General features: G+C 51.2%; 1 protein-coding gene across 1 annotated transcript in view; it reads right to left on the bottom strand.

Moving 5' to 3' along the window:
• The window catches only part of TMEM184B (transmembrane protein 184B), a 41,822-nt gene extending 36,060 nt beyond the window's left edge, over nucleotides 1-5,762 (bottom strand). The window contains exon 1 of the mRNA XM_012638162.1: nucleotides 5,614-5,762. The gene's annotated coding sequence lies outside the window, so the exon portion shown is untranslated. The remainder of the gene's footprint in view (nucleotides 1-5,613) is intronic.
• Nucleotides 5,763-18,374: the final 12,612 nt, after the last annotated feature.

Raw genomic sequence — 18,374 nt, 5'->3', positions numbered from 1 at the left:
ATAATCAACAAGTACGACTTATATATCAGAGAAGCCTGTTGTTTTTCAAAGGTGTAACACTGAGATCAATATTGCAAACTTTTCACTAAAAAAATATTCGCTTAGCTGTGTGCGACTTTTTAAAACATAGTAGAGCTGGAAGTGACGCGCCTTAGGCACAAAGGTTTTCTGGGTGGGGTCTTCCCCCTCTGGTTTCCGCCCAAAGGAGAAGGAAAAGGAGATGTCTGCCAGGCTTCCTGCCTCCCATCACAGGCCTACACTTCCCACGCCATCCAGACAGACTCACGGCTGTTTAATGGGCACCCTGGCTCCTGGTGACACAAGCTCAGGCCTAGTAAACAACCCTGTTCTGATCAGCCTCAGCATCCATCGCTTTTCAGGAATAAGTCCAGCTTTCTCCTGAGTGGCAATGCCACGAACCCATCCAACTAATCATTTGCTTTGTCAAAAATGACTTCGGGGCCGGGCGCGGTGGCTCACGCCTGTAATCCCAGCTCTCTGGGAGGCAGAGGCAGGCGAATTGTTTGAGCTCAGGAATTCAAGACCAGCCTAAGCAAGAGCGAGACCCCGTCTCTACTAAAAATAGAAAGAAATTAATCGGACAACTAAAAATATATAGAAAAAATTAGCCAGGCATGGTGGCCCATGCCTGTAGTCCCAGCTACACGGGAGGCTGAGGCGGGAGGATTGCTTGAGCCCAGGAGTTTGAGGTTGCTGTGAGCTAGGATGACGCCACGGGACTCTAGCCCAGGCAACGCAGTGAGACTCTGTCTCAAAAAAAAAAAAAAAATGACTTCAGCACCTACCCCATGCAAGGCATCCTGCCAGACACTGAGCCATCATGAATCTAAGACTGGAAAAATTACCAACCAGAAGCCACACACCATCCTTCTATGTTCTGCCAAAGCACAGGGTCCCGGCCACGCTAAAACAGGAACAGACATGTGAACAAATGCTGTCTGGGTGTCCAGACTCATTCCAGCTTCTCGACTACCTCTGCATTTAGATTCACCCATCCAGTCCTTAGGAAAAAGTGGAGTCTGCGAATAGCACCTGTTAAGAGTGTGGAGGGCTCAGCCGCGCCGTGTTAAGGTACCTATGCTACATCCCACTGGGCGAGGTGGAGGCGACAGGGAGGGAAGGATGAGAAAATCTAAAATTTGGTGATCATCCAATTCCTCCCTCCATGGCCTCCTCCTACTTTACTTCTTCTCCCTTCTGTGCTCTCTGGGGCCAAGAAGATCACATTCAATGAACACGTATTTGGGGCCCACTAGGTGCTGGGTCCTAGTGCCAAACAATGTCTAAGACACGAACTCAGACCTTTGCTCGGCACACACCGTTCCCGCTGCCTGGAATCCACTTCCTCTACCTGCACACATGGTGACAGCTTACACATTACCTCGTCAGAGACGTGCCTGCCCAGGTGAGAATGACCTGATATTCCTCCAGAGCCCCCGTGACAATTATAATTGCTGGTATGTTTGACGTCTCTCTCCCCAGCTGCATTCAGCTCGTGCGGGCAGCTCCCCACAAACTGCCTGGCACACAGGCCTGCGATATCTCTTTCTCGAATAAATTAAATGGCCTGTAAGGTAATAACACAAGCATGTCCTATGTGCCAGGTACCGTGCTGAGCTCCATGCAGACATTAGGTCATGACAGCCACACAATGGCTGCACTACTATTATTCCCATTTCACAGATAAAGGAAAGTGCATTTCCCCCCTATTTTTAAAGAACTTGCCCAAGGACACAGGCCTAACAAGAGCAAGGATTCCCCAGGTCACCAGGACTGAGATGCCCACTCCCTCTCCTCTTCCTCCCTCCTTTTGCCATGCTCCTGGTGACCATCTTTAACTCCTTCCTGAATTCTCAGCCTTCTATCCCAAGGCACCCAATTCAGAAGTCTCCCCCAACTGCTCCCCTCACATCCTATACCCCATCATCTCCCACACCCCATCTACCACACCCCCTTGGCTGTGCTTCAGCAGTACTCTGCAAAGACCCCAAGTGGAGCACATCCAAGCCCACAGCCTTCAGCCCCGCAGGGAGGGATGAAGTCTTACTTGTCACATTTTGGTGTGACTAGCATGTAGTTGCATCAAATGCTGGTCAGCCCAACGCCCAGCAAAGTGGGTGTATAGAGTAGGTAATTTCCCAACGAGCTCACAAATGAGACCCACTAGTCAAACCCAGCTTCCCTGGCTCCAATTCCTGCTCTGTCCCCCGCTCCCCTTTGCCTGTCATCTACAGAGCTGATGGCTGAGGGGTACAGATCATAGGCAGCCACTACAGCTCTCAAATGCATTCTATGTGGCATGAGAAGCCGGTGAGGACCCATAAGACCTAGGAGAACCAGGAAGAACGTTAATCCTTAAAAAAAAGTTCCAGCTCAGTGGAGCCAATTCCCAGTCGGCAAAAGAGGCCAGTTATAGAGCAGACGACATTACAATAGTGGACTCCAGAGCCTGGCCTGGGTCACCCAGGGTTTTCAAGACCAGAAGGTGCTAGAAGGAGAAGAGAAAGGCAGCAGAAACTAAAAAGGGTGCCAGGGACTGAGGGAAAGCACACGAGGGGGGCCGGGTCTTCTAGGAGTTACTTGCGGGAAGAAGGAAGGAGGGTAAAGGATAATCCTGCCCTGCTCTGTGACACGTGGCTAAGCACTTCCTTTCTGAAACTTTGAAGGGCTCCCTGTTGACTACACTGGGATCAAGTTCAAACTCCTTAGCGGGCCTTTAAAGATCTTCATGACCCAGGCCCAACACAGCCACATCTGAGAGGTGAGGCATTCCAGGCCTCCATGGCTGCCTGGTGTTCCCTCTACCTAGAAAGCCCTCTTCCTCCAGGGCTTGAGCACCCCTCACCTTCAGGGCCAGGAAGACTTCCGGCATGCCCTAGGGTTAGTGGGGGAAGAGCATGGGCTCTGAGGTCAGACTGCCTGGTTCAAAGCTCAGCTCCACTGGCCAGCTATGTGACCTCAGCACCGTTTTAGCCTTGACTGCCTCCTCTGCAAAATGCAGAAGGCGACAGCCCCCATCCCATCGGGTGGTGGGAGAAAGAAACACAGTAATTCATGAAAGCGCTTTGAACTGTGCCTGGCACACAGTAAGTGCTCAATAAACGGGCTGTTGTTCCTATTGTCCTCTGGGCCCCTTTAGGGCCCTCTGTCTCTACCACAACTAGAGCACTGTCTTGCACATATTTGTTACACGCTGGGCTTCCTCAGCCAACCACAACCTTTTAGAGGGCATGACCCATGACTCTGGCCTCTCCTCCCTGAGGCCCAGCACATGGAGGGCAGCAGTTGGTCTTCAGTAAGTGCTTACTGCCTGCAAGTACCTTGGCAGACCCCACACAGAGCTCTCCCAGGGCCCAGCTGCTGGCCTGCCAGAACTCACACACCAAATCCCTTCTAAAGGCCCTGAGCATTTGCTGTGACTGGTTTTCAAAACAATAAAGGGCTGTACCCTGCCTTGCCGAGGCTGTTTCCACTCCAGGGAATTTACAGAGAGAAATGAGCACAGCAGGGACTAGAAATAGCACTGAGCCCCTCTCCGGGAGAGGGCTGGGAAGGCCAGCCAGAAATTAGGAGCAAAACTTCAAAGACAGAGTGGGAGCAAACAGCCTCCAGACAGAAGCCTAAGCTCACAGAACTCGGCATCACGTGAACTGGGACAAGTGCATCACTCACACCCATGCTGCTGGGAGGCTCTTCCCACCCAGCTGGAGAAAGTTAGAAGGGGCTTCTTGTATAACCCGCCACCACCATGGGAGCAACTTACAAGACATCCAGAGTCCTGAGGACCACAAAAAGGCACCTCAGATTGCCCATGGCCTTGGGGTGAATTCACAGTGCCTTCTCTACCCACACGGGCTATCCAGGCCTCGCCTCTGGATCCGGGTCACTATCAATGTCCATCTCCCCAGCAGACTGGGAGCCCCTAGAAGGCAGACACACAGTCCCATTTATTTTCAGACCTCTGTGTCCCTAGCATGGTGCCTGGCACACAGTAGATGCTCAATAAGGTACAAGGCAAGAAGATCTGGCAACAAGAGAGAGGTCCTGGCTCAAGAATGAGTGCACCCAGGCCTGTCACAAATGGTGGACAAGTAAGTCATGAATTTCCTCTGGGTCTCAGTTTTCCTCATCCATGAAGAGGGATAACAACAGTTCCTTACACAGCCACCGTTGAGAATTACCTGGGAAAATATTAATATATGTGGAAAGCCTCATATGAACATCAGTCATCCTTCAAACTCCAACTCAACTGTCTTCTCTCACTGGAGTCTTTTCTGCTGGCCACAGTCCGCCTCCCCAGCACCAAACCCACCTCTGTACTCCTTCTGCTCCTTTGTTTTATATTTTTCACATCATTATGCTCACTTGTGTCCAAGGCTGATTCCCCCATGGCCTGAGAGCTCCTCAATGCCTGGGGCATCATGTGTTTATGTCCAAGTGGGCACACAGGCCTGGCTGCTGAGGCTCTCGCACCCCATGGCCCCAGGTCCCAAACTGAGATGTGCCAGAGCCTGGGGGCCCACCAAGCATGCTGAAAAGGGAGGTGGGAAGGGACACTGCAAACATAACCTGTCAAGGAAGTCACACCTCTGAGACCTGGGCTGCCTCTGCAGGTGCAGGTGAGCTTGTTTGCCTGCCTGACTCTGCAGTGCACAGGCCTCCAGGGCACAGATTGCTGCTTCTTTCCTTACAATAGCACCAGGCAGTCAGATAAATAATACATGGCCTTCACCTCACACACAGGTATCAGGCATGCAAACACCTGCTTTGCCCCAAGATGCCCTGGAAGAGAGGGAGGTGTGAAATGTCTGGCCTTATACGACCCCCCTCCAAGAAGGGATATGGACAGGAAACCCATGCCCAACCCCCCCAGCCTCACTGCCTTGCCTGGAGCCACATAGCACCTAGATTGAAGCAGATCCAAGCAAGGTACCCAGTGGTGTGCCCAGAGAGGAAATGTAAAACCCACAGCAAGGATACACACACCAAAGACCAGTCTCTAAGGTCCCTCTGGAGGCAAACATCCTTGGAGCTCCAGGTTCCAGCAGGTCCCCCTCCAAACACGTTCACTGTGTGCAAGGCGTGGACACCCTCCATTCACGATGCAACCGCAACCCCGACAGCCTCCCCCGCCAACCACCCTCCAGGTCACCGCCATCCGCACAGGGCACCGATGCCTCCCCCACGTACTCGGCCGTGCCAGGCGCCAGCATACCCACCCGGGCGCACCGATCCCACTTGCAACAGGCCTGTGCATCCACCGCCCCTCTCCCCAGCCACCCCCACGGGCAGATCCGATTACACTCCAGGCGCGGTCCCCGCCACGTTGGCGTGGAGGGGAGCGGGCACACCCACGGGCCGCCCCGCGACCCCGCAGGGCAGGAAGGGGCACAGGGCGGGAGTCGGGCGACGGACGCCTCCTCCCTGCTCGGCCAGGCTGGCCGTCTCCGTACCCTCCGCGCGGGGACCGGCGGCCGATGCAACCGCGGGGCGTCCCCCGCAGCGGCCTCTCCAAACCCAGCAGCCCCCCGCGCCCGGGAGTCCGCAGCCGCCCCCCTCGGGGCTCCCACGCGAAGCCGGCCGGCGGGATACCTCAAGAGCCCATGGCGGCGGCGGCGTGTGCGGGCGACGCGCGGTGGCCAGACTCTGCGGGCGGGGCGGGCTGGCGGCGCAGCAGCCCGGGTGTCTCGGCCGCAGCCGGCGCGTCCCGGGCCCAGCGGAGTGCCGCCGCGACGCGCCTGCGCACTGGGCGCGCCGCCGGGGAGGGCGGGCCGGCGAGCCCGCGGCTGAGATCACCGGCTGGGCCTTAAAGGGGCCGCGCTCCAACCCCAGCCCGTCGCCCCGCGGGTGGGGCCCACCCGGGCGCTCTGCTGCTCGCAAAATCGGGCAAGACCGGCCCCCAACCCCACCCACCACAGAGCTTCCTGGGGTGCAGGGACTGAGCCTGGGCTCCCATCTCTGTCCCTAACCCTAGCTAGTTGTGTGGCGCTTCACTTCTCTTAATCCTAATTTCCTCCATTTGAGCCTATTTTAAAGATGAGGGAAAATACAATGGCTATTTGTGGAGCGGAGGATGCGGGTCGAATTGTGGAATGAACGTCTACCGGGTGCTGTGTGCAGTTACTCGAGATGAAATTGCAAAGCACAGAAAGGGGCTTTTCCTTCCCACTCGACTGAGCAGCGCCCACCGCACTCTGGGCGGCCTCACTAGCACAAGTCTTCAGATACCGTCAAGCTGCCCAGCCCAGTTCTGTTAGCCAGGTCCACACCTGACCCGGGTTCACCGAAAAACAAAATGCAATCAAGTTCTGGCCGGTGACGTGCTCAAGATCCCCGAATGTACTTATGTCTCCAGCTCACATTTCTCCCCTCAACTGTCTACTGGGCACCTCTGCCTTGGAGGCCCAACAGGCATCTCAAAGCCAGCGCGTCCACAACTGAGCCCGCCTCCCCTTCCACACACAGAGAAATCTGCTAGCCTCCGCTCTCCCTCCACCAGCTCTTGGCAACTCCATCCTTCCACGCCAGAACTTGGAGTCATCCTTGAATTCCCTCTTCTGTCCCCTACCCACTCAGGCAGGCAGGAAATCCTGTTGGCTTTGCGTGCAAAATAGATATAGACTCTGACCTATCCCACGCCACCTCCTTGGCCACCACCCTGGGCCCGTGTCTGCCCAGGATTATTGCAATGTTCTCCCTTTCTCCAATCTTGCCCTCTGATCCAGTCGGTCAATATAGGAGTCAGAGAGATTTTTTTAAAACCTAAGTCAAAACATGGTGCTTCTTTGCTCTCCATTGGCTCCCATTTCACTCCAAGTAAAAGCCAAAGTCTTTATGAAACCTTGATCTGACAGTCACCCGCCCAGACAAACCTGACTTCATCTCCTACCTACTCTTCTGTCCTTCCACACTGACCCTTTGCTGTTCCTAGAACAAGCACAGTACATTCAGCCTCAAGTCCCTTGCACTGGCTGTTCCCTCTGCTGAGATCACTGTTCCCCCAGATACCTGAGTGGTCCCTCCCTCACCTTCCTGAAGAGTTTGCTCAAATGTCCCCCACTCAGTGAGGCCTGCTCTGACCACCCTAAAATTGCCAAACCCCGCACATGCACTCTCTATTTCCCCTTTATTGTGCTCTATTTTCCCCCATAGCATTTAATTTTTATCGTATACAGTTTGCCTGTTTTACTGCTTGTCTTCTCTCAGTAAACCATAAGTTCTATGAGGACGAAGATTTTCATCCTTTGGTTTCCTCATGTGGTCCCAGTACTTAGTACAGGGGCTGGCACAGAAAACATGCCCCAAAAAGTATTTGTAACATGAACAAGGACCCTGTAATAGCAAAGTCCTGTAGAAAAATTCCTTCCGAGCCCGGTAGAATGTTTTCAGGGCTGTCCCAACAAGAACTAACCTTATCAATTGCATTGTAATCATTTGTTGACGACTTCCCAGCTCTCTCTCCCTTCACACTGACCCGTTCAGGGCAAAGTCCTTGTCCCAGTTGTCACCATACCTGCCATACTTAGTACAGAAAGCTTACATCTGCTGCCACCTCTGAGTGTTCAGGCCAAACTATACCCGAATTTGGGTTCTTGGTCCCTGCTCCTCAAGGGCACACTTGGGTCTCAACTTACAGAGGCCCCAGGCTGGCGAGGACAGAGGCAGGTGGTGGGTATTTTTAGGCTTGAGTTGCCAAAAAGGAGCTCAAAGACAGAAAGTCACCTGGCCTGAGTGACACGGCAGATCACCAAGTGGTACTGGGGGCCCTAGTTAGTGCTTCCTGTGGGAGGAAAAAGCCCCCCCTGAGCCTTTGCTCAGGCTTTCTAAGATGAAGATAAACACCTCCTTGCCCTCGGTTCCCTCCCCCCCCGTGCACCTGCCCATCCCTTCTTTCTAATCAGCCTCAAAGATCCTGCTCACTTCTGTCCCCTCTCCTCTCCATGCCAGTGGCCACTACCCTGGCTTAGGCCACCTTAACTTCTGGACAACTTTATGTTTCCCAGCCTCCAGCCTCACCTTTACACCTGCCCACTGGCTAATGAAGAAAAAATGCTTTTCTCCACCACTTTCTACTCAGCAAACAGCTACTGCTTCTTCAAAGACCAAATCAGATATCACCTTTCGTTTCCTTCTTTTCTTCTTTCTTTCTTTCTTTCTTTCTTTCTTTCTTTCTTCTTTCTTTTTTTCCTTCTTTTTTTTTTTTATATGGGGTCTCACACTGCCACCCAGGCTAGAGTGTGGTGGCTCCATCCATCATAGCTCATTGCAGCTTCCAACTGGCTCAAGCGATCCTCCTGACCCTGCCTCAGCCTCCCATGTAGCTAGGACTACAGGCTAATTTTTTTTCTTTGTTTCTTTCATTTTCTTTTTCTTTTTTGTAGAGACAAGGCATCACTATGTTGTCCAGGCTAGTCTCGAACTCCTGGCCTCAAGTGATTCTCCCACCTTGGCCTCCCAAAATGCTGGGATTACAGGTATGAGCCACCACACTTAGCCTATTCCCAATTTTTTTGTTAGGGAGAAGCTAATTAAAACAGAATGGGGGTTGATGATATGATCTTATATCTAGAAAACCCCAAAGACTCCAGCAAGAGACTCCTGGAATTAATAAATAAATTCAGCAAAGTCTCAGGTTACAAGGTAACCTGAGGTACACAAGTCAGTAGCATTCCTATACACAGTCAATTTGAGAGTCCAATCAAAGACTCAATACCATTCACAATAGCTACAAAGAAAATAAAATACCTAGGAGTATACTTAACCAAGGAAGTGAAAGATCTCTACAAAGAGAACTATGAAACTCTGAGGAAAGAAATCGCAGATGACACAAATAAATAGAAAACCATATCATGCTCATGGATCAGTAGAGTCAACATGGTTCAAATGTCAATACTACCCAAACTGATTTGCAGATTCTATGCAATCTCCATCAAAATACGAACATCATATTTCACAGATCTAGAAAAATAATTCTACACTTCATTTGAAACCAGAAAAGAGCCTAAATAGCCAGAGCAATCTTAAGCAAAAAGAGCAAATCAGGAGGCATCCCATGACCAGACTTCAAACTATACTACAAGGCTATTGTAACTAAAACAGCATAGTATTGGCACAAAAATAGAGACATAGACCAATGGAACAGAACAGAGAACCCAGATGTAAAACCATCCACATACAGCCAAGTGATCTTTGACAAAGCAGACAACAATATACACTGGGGAAAGGAAGCCCTATTCAATAAATGGTGCTGGGAAAATTGGATACCCACATGCAGAAAAATGAAACAGGATCCATTTCTCTCAACACTAGCAAAAATTAATTAAAGATGGATAAAAGACTAAAATGTAAGGCATGAAACCATAAGAATGCTAGAAGAAAATGTTGGAAAAATTCTTCTAGATATTGGCTTAGGCAAAGAATTTATGAATAAGACCCCAATGGCAATCATAGCAACAACAAAAATAAATAAATGGACTTGATTAAATTAAAAGGCTTCTGCACTGGTAAGTAAATAATCAACAGAGCAAACAGACAACCTACAGAATGAGACGCATTCGATAAAGGGATAATAACCAGAACCTACAAAGAACTCAAGCAAATGAGCAAGAGAAAAACCAAACAACCCCATTAAAAAGTGGGCAAAAGACATGAACAGAACCTTTTCAAAAGAAGATAGACAAATGGCCAATAAACATATGAAAAAATGTTCAACATCGCTAATTATTAGGGAAATGAAAATTAAAACCATAATGAGATATCACCTTACCCCAGTTAGAAAGGCTTTTATTAAAAAGTCCAAAAACAGCAGATGCTGGCATGGATGCAGAGAGAAAAGAATGCTTATACACTGTTGGTGGGACTGCAAATTAGTATAACCTCTATGGAAAACAGGATGGAGATTCCTCAAAGAACTAAAAGTAGACCTACCATTTGATCCAGCAATTCCACTACTGGGTATTTACCCAAAGGAAAAGAAGTCATTTTATCAAAAAGACATCTGCATTGGAATGGTTATTGCAGCACAATTCACAATTGCAAAGATGTGGAACCAAGTGCCCATCAATTCATAAATGGATTAACAAAATGTGGTATATGTATACTTCGGAATACTATACCATGAAGACGGATGAATTAATTCCTTTTGCAACAATTTGGATGGAACTGGAGACCATTATCCTAAGTGAAGTATCTAAAGAATGGACAAACAAACACTGCGTGTACTCACTATTAAATTGGAACTAACTGATGAGCACATATATGAGGAGGGGAGGGGATGGGTAGAAACCTACCTAATGGGTACAATGAACACTACCTGGGTGATGGGCACACTTATAACCCTGACTTAAGCATAACAAAATTGATACATGTAACCAAAAAACATTTGAACCATAGTATTTTGAAAAAATAATAAAAATAAATAAAACAGAATGGGGGAGGATTGAGGGGGAGGTGGGATTAAGCAGGGGTGCAAGCTGATGAGTGGCCTGGGCCAGAGCATTCCTGACCCATTTACCTGCAGCCTCTGTGTCTTCCACTTATCCCCAAGGATGGGCAAACCCGGCCACATGCCCTGGGGGCTGTGTGGTTTGGCAGGCCGAGCACGGACCTGGCTCCATTACTTCCTAATAAGATGATTGTAGGCATGTGACTTTGCCTCTTTGGGCCTCAGTTTCCCCATCATTAAGTAAGTGGAGTGTAAGAATGGCCCACACGGCAGGGTTGTCATGCTAAATGTCGTGCTGAAATGCCTGCACAATACTTTGCACATGTCTGATGATTGTGCTGCTGTCTGTAGAACAGTGACTGCTGAAGACCCGACTAACTTCCTACCTGAATTAGACCTTTTCAGTGGCAATAGACTAAAACCCAATTAACCAACTAAGTTAAGCAAAGTAAGAGAATTTATGGGCTCACTTAATTAGGAAGTTCAAAGCAGAGCTGGATTTGAGGCCTCACAGTGTCATTGGATGCTATTTCTCTGTCTTGTGTGTGTGTGTGTGTGTGTGTGTGTGTGTGTGTGTGTGTGTTGGCCCCATTCCCAGATGCCCTTTTCCCCCAGTGGCAAAGGGAGCACCTCTTTCCCAAGAATTCCAAAATATGTCTCAGGATCACCTCTGATTGGCCCCTAGCTTGAGTAACCGTCTTATCTCTGAGCCAATCATTGTAGGCGGAAAATGCAGTGCCTCAACCAGCCAGGCCTGGATGTGGCCCCAGCCCTGGAGCCAGTGGGTAGAATCAAATGTACTGAAATGTACCTGATGTACATTTCATCTTCTGAACCAAATGTACTGAAAAGGAGGGGTGAGTCTCCAAGGGAAAATGGGGTGCCATTACCAGAAGAATTGGGAAAGAGTGTTGCCGAAGAGGAAAAAACCAACAGATGTTCTGTAGCTCAGGGAGTCTGAGTGGCTCCCAGGATCATTCCAAAAGGAATATCAGGGACAGGGCCGAGGTGTGATCTCACCCAAAGCAGAGATGTAGGGAACTGGGACAGAGATATCAGCATGGGGTGGCTCTTGGGAGGCTTTTAGGCTGTGTAGCGGCCAACTGCCTGGTCAAATCCCAGCTCTACCACAGACAGGTTGTGAGATCTTGGGCAAGTCTCTTAAGCCTCCCTAAGCCTTGGTTTCTTCATCTGTAAAATGGGGACAATAATAGGACCATCCTCTCAGGGCTGATATGGGGAGTAAATGAGATAATATAAGTAAGGCTGTTGGCACAGAGCCTGGCACATCGTAAGCACTTCATAAGTGTTACTTCTGATATCTCCACTGATAAGCAGAGTCAGAAGGCCCTTTTTGAAATTCCTGTTTGGAAGTGAAAACATAAACAAGCCCAATAGGCCAGTTTTTAAGCAAACTTGCCCCAAACACAGCCACCAATGGTTCTGTTTCCAGCAGCAACCTTTTGTCTAGTGTCAGGGTCTCGATGCTGCTGTTGCCATCACCTAAAATGCTCCTCACTCCTCCCTCCATGCCCTTCCTCTCCCTAGTTAATTTCTATCCCTCCTACAGGTCCCTGATAAAACTCTGGTTCCTCCTGGACATGTCACTAAGTGAAAAAGAGCAAACATCACACAGAACAGTACACCCTGGATATCTCATTTATGCAAATATCTATGTGTGATTTTCAATGCATAGGACGTTTCTGGAAGTTAGGAGAAATGGCTGTTCACACAAACACAGGGCAAAAAGGACTAGGTCTTCATCATCTTTGTGTTCCCAGCACCTGCCACCTAGGGGCTGGCATTAGTGTCCTCTTCTTAATCACCTTCATCACAGCTGTTGTTTACCAAGTATTCACTATGTGGCCAGCCATGTAAACTAAGCTCTTTACTGTCTCAGCAAGCAGCAGGGACTGCCACTTGGCAGATGAGGAAACTGAGGCACACAGAGGCCACGTTACTTGGCCAAGGTCACACCTGGGCAGCCTGGCACAGGGCAGGCCCTCATGATGTTTGAATGAACCCAGGACCCGTGCCAGCCCCCGCTGGTGGAAATCAGCCAGGAAGAGACAATGCTTCCCACTTCACGCAGCCCTTCCCTTTGGGATGATGACACCAAGGACATCAGTGGCATCAGCAAGCAAAACATGGCCCTTCCTGGGGGACGCCGTCTGGGTATGTGTGTGTGAGTGACTCAGGGACGCGGCTGGTGATGATTCACAGGTTGCCGTGAAAAGAGCCTGACTCAGAGACACAAGAAAGAGCTTCCTTTCCCGGCTCCCTGTCGGTTGCACACATACCTGCGCCTCCAACACAGGCGAGATGAGTCCCACTGCAGACTCACCTAGCCAACACAGACAGACAAAAACAGGCCAAAGAGAAGCATATACTCTCAGTTTCCTTGGAATCACTAGGAACATTCAAATTCTTTATAAAATCCCAGGTTGCAGCCGACTCTCCTGGACATGCCCCAGGAAAGGGAGGTCACCCGTGTGTGGGGCAGGGGCACGCAGGGAGCTGGGGAGGCTGGATCCCGGGTTTTCTCAGGGAAGCGTTAAGGAGAGGGACGAGAAGGGAAGAGGAGGAAGCCAGCGCTACAGTGACTCATTAGGCCTCCTGCCTGCCCTCAGTAAACCTGGCCGAGATGGCTTCAAAGGGGCCGCACCCTAATCACAGGAGTTTTGAAGATGCTGGGACGAAAGCCCTTGGGAGGCATAATTACCTGAGAGGCCATTCCCCAGGGGGCCTGGAGGAGCCCAGGCTATCGCCTGCAGGTCTGCAGGCATCCAGTTGTGAGGATCCACAGTGGGGCCTCCTTAAAGGGGCAGTGCTCCTCCCCACAGCCCCTGGGCTGAGCCCCTCCCCTCACCCCGGCAGCCCTCCCACCCCATCGGCCCCTCCCGCAGGGGCTGTGCAACCTAGGTGAAGCCAAGCCCTGGGTGTGCCGCTGCCTGAACCTCAGTAGGTCATGGGATGTGTCTCACATGGGCCACTTGGAAGGACAGAGAGCTGTTATTGATGCCTAAGGCCAGTGTGAAAGAAGAGGAGGCCAGAGGAAGGAGGAGGGAAAGGTGTCCCCATGGCAACATTTAGCCTGCACCTGACTGCTTCTTTCTCCCCAGCCCACAGGTAGGCAGGGAAACGGCAGGCCCCAGAGAAGGCTGCAGGGATTGGGCAGTGTGAGGTTGGATGTCAGACCGTGATTAAGCCTCGAATGACTCCATATGCTCCTGTGGCTGCCTGCGCTGTAGGCTCTGGGAAACAGACCGTGGGGACTCAGCATTCTTAGCTATAACTATTCCCATGTCTGTTTCTGAAATAGAACAGGGGACGAGGAAGGGAGGGAGAGAACATTCTTCTTTGCTAAAGCTGTGCTGGAGGGACCCCCATCAGAGCCGCTTCAGCGTCTGCCTGATCTGCTCTGCCACGGGAGGCCCTAGGGTGAGGGGTGTGGGCACCCAGGGCAGGGAGGGGGCAGGTAGTGTGTGGAGAGGGGATGTCACCACCCCAGGGGGACAGGCCAGTGACGCCAGGGGCTTGCATTTTTGCAGGGGATGAGATGCACGGGGGAAGTGGTGGGACCGAGCTCACAGGAAGTCTAGCCCCTCCTTTTGTCCCAGGCTGAGGTCTCCCCGGCCCCTCCCCCCTCCTTCTGTGACCCATTTTCTGTCCATCTTCCACACCCCTTCTCAACGGTTCTCTGGCCTCCAAAACACTTGCAGGCCTCTCTTACCCTCACAACAGCCTCCTCGCACCCCATGAGAGTGTCCTGGCTCAGCTGTTCCTCTTCTGTCCCTTGAGCTCCAGCCCTTCCTCCTCACCCCCACGGAACCTGTGTGCTAGAACGGAGAAGAGTTACCTGTGTGCATAGTGGGAGGGGCTGAGTGTGGAAGGGAATATGGAAGGGGAGGGGCGTGAGGGACCCCGCTGGAGTATTCACAATCGCCTACATCTTCATCCAGGTGGGGCTACACACGTGAGGCATAAAGGAAAATAAAAATCACAGGACCCCCCTTCCCTCAACTCCTTATGCAAAAGGAAGGCAGAGACACCTGCAAATGCCGAGTCCCACAGATCATTCGTAGGGAAATTCCTCACTGGCCTCCCAGAAACAAGGACATGCAAATTGTATCTTCAGGTCTGCAGGCGAAGTCTAGCTCCTAAAACTAACATCAGTCTGTTCAATCCCACTCTAACAATGACATACAAGTTTATCTTCCCAGGCGAAGAGCAGAGATAAGACAAGATTGGACATTCTTCCACCTACCCAGGGCCATCTACATCACTGTTGCTTCCTTCCCTCCCTTTTGCTCGTCTAACATTCGCCTTATTTTAAGTAAAGTGTAGATTTCCTGGGCCTCACAAAAATGTAACCATTTTGCCTCAATGCTCGCCCTCCTACTCTTTTTTTTTTCTGTGTGTTCTAGTCCCCTTAAATACTGAAGCTCCCAAATTCCCTTTCGGAAAAGCAGCCACACATCTATCTGTGGTTTGTGTTTTTCCCAGGCGTGTCCCCAAACTTTGGCTTAATAAACCTCCATTGATGGAGACCTTTGTCTCGGTCACTTATTTTGGGTTGTCAGTGGAGGAATGTACACTTGAGATGCGTGTATCCTTTCGTACATGAATTATACTTCCACTTAAAAAAGAAGGCCTGGCGAGAGGCTGAGGCAGGAGGATCACTTGAGCCCAGCAGTTCCAGGCTGCAGTGAGCTATGATGGCACCACTGCACTCTAGCTGGGGTGACAGAGCGAGATCTTACTTAAAAACAAAAAGAAGAAAAAAGAAGAGAAGAGAAAAGGAAAGAAAAGAAAAGAAAAGAAAAGAAAAGAAAAGAAAAGAAAAAGAAAAGAAGAAGGTCCTGGGAGGAAATGGTCAGCCAAAACCTCTGTTTGGCCAGCCTCACCCTGGACACGCCCCTTCCAGAGGCCCCGCCCCTCCCTGCCGATCCCTCCCTCGCTGGTGCCCCTGCTGGGTTTGGGACTGAGAATGCACCACTGCCCCCATCCTTACCTTGCTTTGTTCTAGCTTTCCATCAGTGCCCAAGCGGTGCTCAGGCACCCAGGCTGGGCCCCCTAGAGCCTCTAGAACCTCCCTGTCTCTCCCTCTGCTAAGAACAGACCTTGTTCTGAATGGTTCAAGTCCTCCTGGCCTTCTGGACACCTCCCGCCTGGGCTGTGACCACGGCTCCCTAAGCCTTCCCCTGCCTCCTGTCTCCTTCCTCCAAACTCCCTGCCCACTGTTGCCAGGCTTGCATCCTTCAGTTAACATTGCCGTGCCCTCTGCCCTCATCGGCAGCCCCCACAGTGCAGGTGCTGACCTGTGGACATCAGGGGTGTGGGCATTAGTCAGGCTAAGAGGGGAACAGCTTCTGCACAGCATAGTTATTCCCATTTTGCAGATTAGGAAACCAGGGCTCCAGAGGGAGGAGCTGCTTGCAGCTAGGCAGAGGGAGAGCTTTCTGGATCATGCCCACTTCTGCACAGTCCAGCCTCTGCCTGCAGCAGCCTCTGCTGCTGTGGATGCCCCTCCCCCTCCACACTTGGAACTCCCTGAATAGATCAAGCTCGTTCATACCTCTGAGCCTTTGCACAGGCTGTTTCTTCTGTTGGGAATGACTTTCCCCATCTCATGCCCCGCCCCTGCCCCCACAAACTCCTGCTCACCTTCCCAGGCTCAGGTCAAGTAACACCTTTGAAACACCTTCCCGATGACACCAGACACATCCCCTCCCTCCTTTGTCCCTAATTCACACTGGGCCTCTCACACTGGGTTCTGGATTGGGAGGAACCATTTGCTAGGCTGAGTCTTTCCCCCGACTGGGCTATGAGCCCCTGGAAGCCAAGATTGACACGTCGGGTTTGGAATGTGTAGTTACTGCTGCTGAGCACCCGCTTGCGCGTACCTGGAACCGTAAAGGTTAAGGGTGCGGGCGGTGGAGCCAGGGAGGTGTTTCTGTGCCTCTGGGCCCACATCTATGAAATCGGGACCGTGACGCACCAACATCACAGGCTTGTCCTGAGCAAGGGGTTAGGAATGACCTGGCCCAGGTGAGCCTTCGATGAACTCAGCCCTTGTGTTCATTCATCTGTGGTCTTATTTCATCCCGACAACCCTTGGCATCAAGCCTCATCACCCCCATTGCACAGAGGAGGAAACTGAGACCCAGACAATGCCCAAAGCCCCCTGGACTCCAACCCCCTGCTCCCCCACCCCTCACTCCTGCACCCTGCTCCACTTCGGCCTAGCACCTGGCACCTGGCACCCACACAAGCCCAGTGTGTCTGTGGCATGAATGAAAATGATTCAACAGGGGGCACATTTGCCTCCTCGTCTGGGCTGTTTCCCGGTGACTATTTGGCGTACTTAATACGCTTAATACGCTGTATGGTTGGCGCACCCTGGTCACCCCTCTGGCCTCAGCTTAATTGTCACTTCCTCAGGCTGTCAGCCACTGCCCCCTCCCGTATATATTAGCTCTGTGAATAAGAAACACAGGACGGATGATCTGGAAGCCAGTGAAAATGACGGACAGGAGCAAGGCGGAGCGGCAGGATGGGAATGATTCTGATGGGAGCTTTTTGTATCGCTTGACTTTCGTGTACGTGAACATCCTACAGATGCCGCAAATAAAATTAAACCAAAATGTGGGAGTGAGAGAGAAGCATTAACTCATTATTAAAATTGGTGAAATAACCACACAAAGAATTATTTCATGTCACTGCTGGGCACAGTATTCTGACAACACCTCCTTAAGAGAGAGATTCCTCCCCACCCCCCGCCATTCCAGAGATGGGGTCTCGCTGTGACCCAGCTGGCTTTGCATCTTGGCCTCAACAGATCCTCCCACCTCAGCCTCCCCAGTAGCCGGGACTACAGGCATGAGCCACCACACCTGGCTCTCTTAGTAAGATGTATTTTAAGGACAAAAAATAAACAAACAAAAAAAACCCGTAAAAAATGTATTCACTCCATAGGCTATTTTTAGTGGCAATGTTAAAATTGTTATTTAAAACTTACATATATCGCAGGATATAGCAAATACATAAATACATTGTTACTAGGAACTATAACTTTTGCTGTAAAAGACATATAGATAAAAAGATTAAGAAAAAATATACTTTCTCTCAGGGCCCATAGTTGGTAACTTTGGACTTACTGTCTGATGTCGTCCAGCCCGGAAGGTCCTGCGGGGGGAGGGTGGGGCTGGGGGCTCTCTCCCTCAGCACCTCACTGAGCCGAGTGTGGGTGAATGAAATGGCACCTCACGGGTGCATCACCTGACCGCTGGCTGACTCCCTACGGCCAGCCCACCCCAAGGCCCGGGCTCCGCTTACCACCTGCAAATCCAGGGACTACCGGCATTTCCTGGCTTCAGGTAACACACCCTGACGCCTGATGTCTATGAATAAGCACCCATCTTTGCCTAAACCTCACACATAGGGGCCAGCAGGAGACCCTCTCCTGGGCCCACGACCTGTGACATCACTGGGTCTTCAAATGCCAGCACTGGACGGGGCTTGAGCTATGTCTGGGATTTCAAAACACCCATGCGGAACCTTCCAGGGCCCTCCAGCCCTCTCCAGGCTGACCTACCAGCCGGGGGCCGTGCTCCCGTCTCTGGGTTGAGACTGTGGCAATAATGGCTGTTGGGTTAATGAAAGGTCGGACAGTAAATGGTGTCGCATAAATGCAGACTGATCAAGTCTTTTACAAGCTGGTGAGACGAAGGCAGGCAAGGCTGAGGGCCGCCCCTTTATCAAGGCCTGACGGAAAGACCTCGCCCAGGACCACCGGGGGCCTGGCAACACTGGAACTCCACTCCAGCACCAATGGTGCGGAGGGTCACAGGGTCTGCTACGGGGCAAGGTGGGCTGGGTTCAAATCCCGGCCATGCCACCAGAGCTG

Source organism: Propithecus coquereli, unplaced genomic scaffold, assembly GCF_000956105.1.
Source record: "Propithecus coquereli isolate 6110/MARCELLA unplaced genomic scaffold, Pcoq_1.0 Scaffold126, whole genome shotgun sequence".
NCBI lineage: Eukaryota > Metazoa > Chordata > Mammalia > Primates > Indriidae > Propithecus > Propithecus coquereli.
Note: the sequence above shows the minus strand (reverse complement) of the source record. Positions and strands in the feature narration are given on the sequence as shown.